Genomic DNA, 9,796 nt, shown 5'->3' on the forward strand with positions numbered 1-9,796 from the left:
AGATTAATGGAAGAATAACATGCCTGTTCTAAATAGTGTTAACCAATATTAACTAAAGCCACTAATTCCAAGAAAGGGCTTGAGAGAGGCATTTCTGAGCTGTTATAAAGGCTTTTTAAATCTTAACCATACTGCCTATACATTGCATGAGAGCATGGAGTTGATGATCGAAAGGAATAGACTGCTCTAAGACTTGCAGTTGAATGAAGAACTTTGTGCATTAAAGAAAATTATGGAAAGCCATTTTGTGGTAGGTTTTCATAGTGATGTTACTGCACTAGTTAATGTCTGAGAATGGGTATTGTAAATTATTATCTGCAGCAGCTTTATTAAACAAAAACAACTGCTTGAAAGGGTTGAGCCCTTTGAAAAGGGTTCCTGGGGGTAGGCTTAGCTGCTATCTTGGTAACATTTGACGAAAAACTGTTTTCCATGCAGGAAGTTGGGGAAACTTTGTCAAGTCATTTCATCAAAGAACATTTCCTAAAAAACCTGATCTCAGTACCTGCCATCTCTAGAAAGTTTGTTCCTGAACTGCTTGTTTTGCAAGGTGATATATGCAGGTATTTAAAAGCTACCTAAAGGGTTGCAAGGGGAAAAGGGCTCTTTCAAAGCCTCATGACTCTGAAAGGTTATAGTGAAAGAAAAATGTTTCGGGAGTACTTAGGTAAGTAGTCTGACAGCTTGCACTGGTGCTCTTGCAAGGTGGTCATGTCACTGGACTAACTTTGATGCCCAACAGCACATTTATTGTTATGATTCTAGGAACTGCGTTAGTTTAAATGTGTCAATGCTTTCAGAGTTATTTGCGTAGTATTTTCCCTTCTTACCATTGTAATTTCTTTATTTTCATTTTAGGGCTGGGGGTGGAGGGTGGAAAGACTTGATGTGCATTGTCAACTAAATTAATGAACTGTCATCTATCCAGTGAGTTTACCAAAGAGCCTACAGAAATTTGAACAAATGGGATATCACCAGAGCCACAGATGCTCAGGTAAGATCAAACCATTTATAAAACATGCACATGCATTCACACAGACACTCAGATCTACTACCTCTGAAAGCCAGTTGAGGTGGTACCTACGTATGTATGCATAATAAAGGTCCTTTCTTCCCCTCTTTCACCTATTCCTTCATCTTTTCATAACTGAGTGCTGGAATATGTTTTCATAAAATATATCAAATCACATCCACACATTTTTCAGCAAATCGTAGAATCACAGAGTAGTTTGGATTGGAGGGAACCTTAAATGTCATCTAATTCCAACCCCCCTGCCATGGGTAGGGATGCCACACACCAGATCAAGTTGCTCAGGGGCCCAGCCAACTTGGCCTTGAACACTTGAAGGGACAGGGCATCCATAACTTCTTTGGGCAACCTATTCCAGTGCTTCACCACCCTCTAAGTAAAGAATTTCTTCTTCACATCTAATCTAAACCTGTTGTCTTTCAGTTTAAAACCATTGCCCCTTGTCCTTCATTATCTGCCCCTGTAAAAAGTCCCTCTCCCTCCTTTTTAAAAGCCCCCTTATTGTACTGAAAGACTGATAAAATTTGTTCCTAAAGCCTTCTCTTCTCCATGTTGAATAAACCTAACTCTCTCAGCCTGTCTTCATAGGAAAGGTGCTCTAGCCCTCCACTCTGGAGAGAGTGGAAGAACAGCTTTTATTCCCATAATCACTGTGAGGTTGGTCTTTCAGAAAAAAAAAAAAAAAAAATAACAAACAAAAACAGAGTAGTTTGGAATTATTTCATATAAATAACCACATTTCTAGAAATAGCCTACTCAGAAGTAAAACCTAGCTTAGTGACTCAAGTCCGAAGCCATACAAATTAAATCAATAATTATGAGTTTGATTACATGTGTAGGAAGTTATAAATTTTTTTCCATTTTCTAGGAGCTGTGTAGGTTAGATGCAATGTAGAAAATAAGGCATCTTTTAGTAGACACCAACAGTACAATAAGTACTGACTTAATGCTTAGGTAAAATGATCATTGGGACCCAATAAAGGCTTATGGAAACTCAGTGGGAGAATGCTTGCATGCTCTGCAGACAGGAGACTTTATTCTAGCACTTCGTCTCAAATTACCTTTCACTGACTCTAGAGACATGGAAAATATGAGATTACCTTTCCCATTACGAGTTTTCATGAGAAAAAGGAACCCTTGTCTTGTTTGTAATAAAAGTGAACATAATGTTTTCTGGCAAAAGGAAAGGAATCAGGTTTTCCTCTTGCTTTAAAAGCATTCACAGATTTATAGCGGAAATGACAGGAACAGGATGTATTAACCATATGACCCCAGCAGAATGAGTCTGTACCCTTGATTGATGTACGGGTTTGTCTATGTCCTCTGAATAGCCACAAAAAGTCCAGTCTTGGTCCAGCTCAAATTAATGAGAACTTGACTAATGACTTTAATGGCTTCAGGACCAAAGTTTTGATCCAATATTCATAATCAAATAACAAAGCAGAGCCTACAGCATGAACCACAAACGAGTCTGCGGCTAATTGTTACATCAAGCTTCCTTTCTAATCCTCTACCACACCAGTCACAGGCCAAGAGAGCAGCTCTTTTCTGTTTAATTAAAAAATCTTTCCCAGTTTTTGGTGGTCTGATCCTTCCACAGATTCCTATCTTTAAAACATGGTGGGAGTGAGCCAAAGGCACAGGTAAGACTGCAAAAACTGCCTTCTCACCCATGCTCTGTGGGAGTGGGCCTGGCTGCCTGGGTCTTTAATATGAAACCAAAGGGCTCCAAGGAGGAAACTCTGCTGGTTATCAAAACTTGTATTTTCTTGAACTGCCAGCAGTGCTACCTGATGGCAGCACCAGAATCACCAGTATGGCTTTCCCAGACCCTCTCTGAATATCATCCAAGAGATGGGAATGTTTACATTTTAAGAAGGTGAGTATTGACTGAAACCATTTTTACTCAGTACTATGAATCTCTGAGGTCTCTTAACATTTTTTTCTTCTAGCCAGTTCTCTGCTTTATTACAGCATGTAAGATAGCATCTTGCAGGATAGTGACAAAAAATTATTTCAGTTCTGGAAGTCCAGTCTCCTTAGATTATAGCAAATAGAAAGAACTAGGATTCTCCAAAGATTTATTTTGAGTTGAAAATACAAACTAAATGCTACAATTCATCCTCATAGCAAGGACCTAGGGATCTTTGACTTTTCAGGGTAAGATTGGTTTCTAAGAACAGGTCTCCCACTTATTGCTCATTGGTACTTGGAGCAAGCTGTAATTTTTGCCCTCTGCTTAAAAGGAAAAACCTTGCTGCTCTGTATTCCTTTGCCTCTGTTGAAAGACCTGCAGCTCATGAGCCTGGCTAGGCCCCTTCAGTTCTTCACTGGACATTACCTGAAATTTCCAATTGCATGTTGTTGTGGTTTCACCCCAGCTGGCAACCAAGCCCCATGCAGCCACTTGCTCTCTGCTCTGCCAGCAGGATCAGGGAGAGAATCAGAGGGATAAAAGCTGAAAAACTCATGGGTTGAGATACAGACAGGGAAAGCAAAAGTCATGCACACAAGCAAAGCAAAACAAGAAATTAATTCACTGCTTCCAATGGGCATACAGGTGTTCAACTATCTCCAAGAGAGAAGGGCCCCGTCACGCATAACAGTGACTTGGGAAGACAAACACAGTCAATCCAAACATCTTCCCCTTCCTCTTTCTTCCCCTCACTTTATATACTGAGCAGGATGTCAGATGGTATGGAATATCCCTTTGGTCAGTTTGGGTCACTTGTCCCAGCTGTGTCATGTCCCAGCCTCCCACACCCCCCCAACTTCCTTGCCAGAGTGGCAGTACAAAAAGCAGAAAAGGCCTTGGCTCTGTGTAAGCCCTGCTCAGCAACAACAAAGACATCTCTGTATTATCAACCCCCTGTTCAGTACAAATCCAAAACTCAGTACTGCGAAGGAAATTAACTCTACCCCAGCTGAAACCAGCACACATGTTGGCATGATCATTTCCTTCCCATGAGACTGTAGCCTTCATCTTTTCTGTATGGTCATTTTTTCTCTTTTTTCCACCATGTTTGTTTTTGGCTTTGCCCATCCTTGTTATCTTCAGAATGTCTTCAAACACACACCCTAGGATGCATAACATTTTCTCAGTGTGATCTATAACCATTACTGCCACTCCCTGGGCCTTGTTACCAAGCCAATTTTATATCCAATTGAGTATTTTAGTATCGTCCCATACTTGCTAACCTTACAAATTAATCTGCTATGTGGCACTGTATTGAGAGCCTTTTCAAGTCCAAGTAAATTATGTCTCCTTCTTTATCACTGTCCACTTTCATTGTCACTTCCTCAGAGAAATGAATCAAGATTGTTAAACCTGACCTCCTTTTTGTAATCCGTGCTGACTACCTCTAACCAATCTATATTAGATTGATATTAAATCAGGACACAGACTCCAAGGGGGCCTGCTACATAAATGCAACCTAAGGTTGCTTCGTGTGGAGATGAGAGATGGGAATCACTGATACACTAGAGTTAGCAGTACCAGGTCTGATGGTTTGCCATAACTTATTAGTGGCCAGATCCCTCCCCAGAGTCTCAACCAGAACTCCTTGGATAGAATAAAACCTTTTATCTGCATTTGCCTAACCTGTTTTAATTACAGAAGTGAATGTGATCACTGAGGATGAGAACTGGGTTCTGCCTTTACTCATTTATGATTAAGTCAAAATCACAGACATTCCAAAACCTAATTTTCAACAGAATGTTGTCTCACAGCTTCTGAGAAGAGCTGTATCTGCATTGCCTAACGTGTATGTCAAAAGACAGCATTGGCATTTGTTTCCTCTACAAAGCCAAGAGAATCTCCCACCTTGGCTAAGGTGCTGGAGAGCATGCGTGCTATGTCAGCTGCAACAATTTTCCCAATATTCCATTAAGATATTTGGCATCTTGCTTCCCATGAAACATGTGCCTGCTCTGAGTATGTCACTACTGACTGATGCCAGAGAAGCAACTTTTTCCTCCACAAGAGGTGGGCTCAGGGACTGCAAGGTACACCGTAGAATCATGCACCATGTTGCCTTGCTTGCTTGCTGAGGTATGAAGATGGCAGCCTGCACAAGCAGGATGAGGAAAGACGATCTCAGCAGTGAATACTGGCAGCAGTTTAGGTATACATTAAGTATGTTTTGCCAGCTTTTCTGCCTCAGTGACTGGAAATATCTCCCTCAATGCTGTAAGCACAATAGAGGTCTCTTTAATTTGGGAATAGAGCGCCAATCAATCCCAACAGTCTGTCTTGAGTTTCTTTGACAACATATGCATCAAGCACACTGAGATCCAGAGGAAGTCAAAGGCATCCCTTGGGAAACCAACCTTTGTGCACCTTGGGTGTGCTACGAGGCAGAAGGCCAAAGTGAGCCTTCTAATCTACACCCTGTAAAGGCTTATTGCTTATATCCTATGTACACACACATGGTACCCTTGTGTCTTCAAATCAGAAATGTAGTAGTCTATGTATGGTGGGAGAGATGTTGTTCTGGAAGAGTTCAGCACAGTCAGTGCTGCTGCAGACTTACATATTCTGGCAAACATCCACTGAAACATAGGAAAGAGGCCCACCAAACAGTTTGGCATGCATTCAAGGCCTTGACCGTGTAACAGCCAGTACAGACATGCTCAGAAAAATAACTTGCAGAAACAGTAGGTCAATACAGAGAAGCATAACTTGAAGATAAGGGTTATAAGGGTATAAAGAAATAGTTGGAGCATGTCTTCCCCGGTTGGAAGAAAAGATTGCTCACATGCTTTATGATGAAAGAGTTCTGAAGAGAAGTAAAGAGAAACTAAGACAATCATGTATTTCTCAGGCAAATAGAAAAGCAGAAAAACAAAAAAAAAAAAAGGCAAACCTAGTTGCTAGAGTTCTCACATTGCTAGTATCTGCAGCTAAAACATGTAGTCTTGTCACTGGCATAAGATATATCACAGCTACATGGAGTCCCACAGTTAAAGAAACATAGTTTAATATCAAATGTATCATATAAAGTTACACATACAATCCTAACAACCTAACACCTTTAAAGAATCAGCTATTGAGTAAGCCTACACCATAGAAAGTTCCATCAGACAGCAAATTATGTAACATACCCTTCAAGCAGAAATTGTATTCAATACTTTTCTGTACAAATCTGGTCATGGGTGACAGGTCAGATGATCACTGTCCCTTCTGATGGTAATACCCTGTTGAAACAGTGACCTTGCTGACACTAGTAAGAAGTCTGCTCTATATGTGTGCAATTTGTAGAGTTAAATCTTAGGCAAATTAGGAACAATAAAAAGTGAACCAAAAATGAGAACCGAAAACAGCAGCAAAATCATTTGTCATGACTATAAGGTTTTGCTTATGATTTCCAGCACAGTTTTGTGAGCAAATAGTGACATTTTGTAAAGGATCAAAAGTATCTTTTCATTATTGTGTTGGCTCCATGTTCTCCTGCAGCAGATGACTTCTACTTACAGGACTCAGCAGTGCACTTCAGAGAAAGCATCCATGAGAGGAGAGAGTGGGAACTGACATTTGAAAGAGGAGATATCCTTTAACTTCATCATTAAGTGTCTGCAGGGTATTTGCCTTCTCTGCTTCTTTGGATCATGGCTCAAACATGATCAGTTCAAAACTGATCTTGTTCCCCATGATAAGCAGAGACTTACACCATCCAGACAGCTTGAGCACTGAGTGGTAGAGTCACAGCAGCCCAGCACAGGACAAAGAACTCCACTACAGTCCTGCCTTGCAGTCAGCCATCACACTCTGCATGCTGCCCCTTCTGTACATCATTCCTGGCTGCCAGTGTCAGGGATATGCTGTCTTGGGTGGGTTTGGTCACAACACAAAATTTCTAAATATTCTTGTGGCCATCTAAATTATAATCAAGTTGCTTATAATAATAAAATTCATGCAATGAGACATAGACTTTGCCACTTAGACATGCATTTATTTCCATTACTAACATTCATGTTCCAGTGCAGACAAGAGGAGGTTTGTTTCAAACTAAATTAAACCACGACAATATCCTAGACCTTTGCAAGTGTGAAGTGATACTATTTAGTAGTACTGCTGAGTAATGATGCTGCTGCTGTTAGCAGTAGCAGGTTTTTTAGCATTAGTAGTAATGGTGGTGTACTGTAGTAAAATAGTATCACTTCTACTATCTCGCAGTAGTTACTAGGATAAGTCCCAAGTACTGCTAATTTTCCTGTGCTTATGAAAGTGCTCTTAACTGTGAATGCCTGCTTCCAACTTCCTTGACCCTCTCTGCTAGCTTCTTCCCTGTTTTGGTCACTGATGGACTAATTTTTTCATTTGTGTACAAGAATGTACACTGTCAGAGGTTAGCAAAGTAGGCAAATTGGAGTCTTCATTTTAGAATATTATTTGTCAGTTGACCTTGTAATACTATCTTTTGATAACTGCATATGACACCAGCTTTTAATACTCTGTCTGGGCTGATAGATAAAATCCAAGGCACAAATCAGTAACTGTCCAAGGGCCTGATCACCACACCATGCCTAAACTAATGCTGCCTAAAGAAATCTGCATGAGCTATTAGGAGGGGTTCGTCACTGATAATTTGCTACAGTGGGAACTTGACATCCTTGTAAGGGGCATGCAAAAAGCTTTTCGTTAGTTGTCTAAAATGGCTGAGAAATGCTGTGATGTTATATGTCAGAAATAACATTTTCTTTGATGATATGGGTGGGTCTGGAGAACTGCAAGGCAATCCTCTGCTGCATACTGTAAGAATATGTCACAGACCAGGGCTCAAAGAGCACGAAAATGCTGACCACTAACTCAACACAGTAAGATAATATTAATAATAATGATAACAATGATGAATTGTTGCAGTCTTATTCATAAGCATTCGTTAGATCTGAAATCTTATTAGATCTTCATACACATCCCATCCATATACCTGACAGCCCTCTGCTGAGCCATAAAGGTGAGTGGCACATGCTCAGTGAAGCTGCCTTATACAGTGAAATGGTTTATGAGAAATGACAATATATGATGAGAATACAAAACTTGATAATAGGTTTATTTATTGATTGCAAATAAAATTCATGAACTGTGAAGCTGGAAACTGCACCAGAGGGAACTGGTCCAAGAGGACATTAGGGAAAAAAAAGAGAGCGTGTGTGTGTGTATTACACATAAACTAAGTTAAAGGTTGCCTAAAGGCTTCTGATTCCACAAGCAGAGCCTCTGAGGATAGGATCTGAAAGCCTTTAATGCTACTAAAGCTTTGTCAGTAAGATATTTGCATATTTTGCCTACAAACCCAAAATGTTGTATTAATTCATTTTTATTTACCTTTCTGCCACTTCCAAAAGAAACCTCACAGGAAGTCATTAATGACACCGCTTCATAAGTAATTTTCAGAGAGGCTTTGCAGGTAGTGACTAAAGGAGGGGGAAATGTGTGTCAAATTTAGGTTATTAACAATATAATCCTTAAACAGGCAGTATCTCAAAAACTAATTCATCTTCAAATTTGACTGTAAAAACTGCATGATCCTTTACTCTGTGTGCATGTGAATTTATATTGCATGTCTTCTTTACTTCCTGTTTACCAGAAAGGGAAATAGGAGTTTTGAAGCGCTGGGCTGGAAAACACAATTTTGTCTTCATGCTATGGCACCTTCCATTCAAATTCAGGTCCCTTTCTCCACAGCCCCCCAGCAAAACCAAGCAGCTTTCACAGACCATGTGCAAAGGGCCACCAACAGCACCTACCTGCAGAGGAATCCTTGGGTTGGTTGGGAATCTCTCTGCAGGACACCCCCAGTCCCCAGCAAGGGACAGCACAAAAACTTTGCTTGCTGGAGGAGTATTTGCCATTTGAATCCTGCACGGGGAATTTGGATTGCCACAACAACTCACCACAAGACAAATCATACTGGTATCTAAAACATTTCCCAGTCTCCCCCACACAAATCAGGCCTAGTGTCCCTGGTCTGTCCACAACTCACAACTGTAGGCATTTGAGATGAGATTGCTGTATTTGTTATAAGTTAAACAATACTTTTTGTTTACTGTAATGCCAGGTTCTTGGTAGATAGACCTTTGGACAAGCTAAATGAGAAGCAATTGCTCTTAAATCCATGGCTGCAAGAAATCAGGAGTTCCATTTAATACAATTTTAACAGCATGATTTTTAATCACAACATGGCAAAAGCAGTCTTGACCTTTTCCCTACTTAAGCACAAAGTACTGAAACTCTTGTGTCTTCCCACACTGAGAGAAGACCTTTTTTCTCATGTGAATTTATAATATTCAGTACAAGCTTCTTTTAAACTTTCCTTTTGTTTTACTACCTCTACTCAGATCCTTTTAAGATATAATTTATTAGAGGTTTCCTCTTCCTTCCTGTACTTTTCTGCTCTGGATGCTCTATTTATAGTCTTTGTAATCCAAAATTATGTCTGAGGTAAAACCCAGAGAGTCATACATGTAGGCGACATCAATGTCCCCCATTCCACCGCCCAATCCAGCACCTTTGCCCCTCATTTGTCCTTTAAACAGAGGAAAGATTTCTCCTGATTATTTACATACTAATTTTTCTGCATTTAATCTACATTTAATCATTTCATCTACATCTACTTTATACAGTAGCCTTTGTCTCCTCACATGCTGCATAGACCAGAGTCCCATCGCATCCCTTGTAGAGCTGGCATATACGTTGTACCCCTGACTACAGGTGAGCACTGTGTTCTGGTTACAACTCATCAATGGCTCCCAGAGATTTCGTTA

This window comes from Chiroxiphia lanceolata, chromosome 6 (assembly GCF_009829145.1).
Source record: "Chiroxiphia lanceolata isolate bChiLan1 chromosome 6, bChiLan1.pri, whole genome shotgun sequence".
Taxonomy (NCBI): Eukaryota; Metazoa; Chordata; class Aves; order Passeriformes; family Pipridae; genus Chiroxiphia; species Chiroxiphia lanceolata.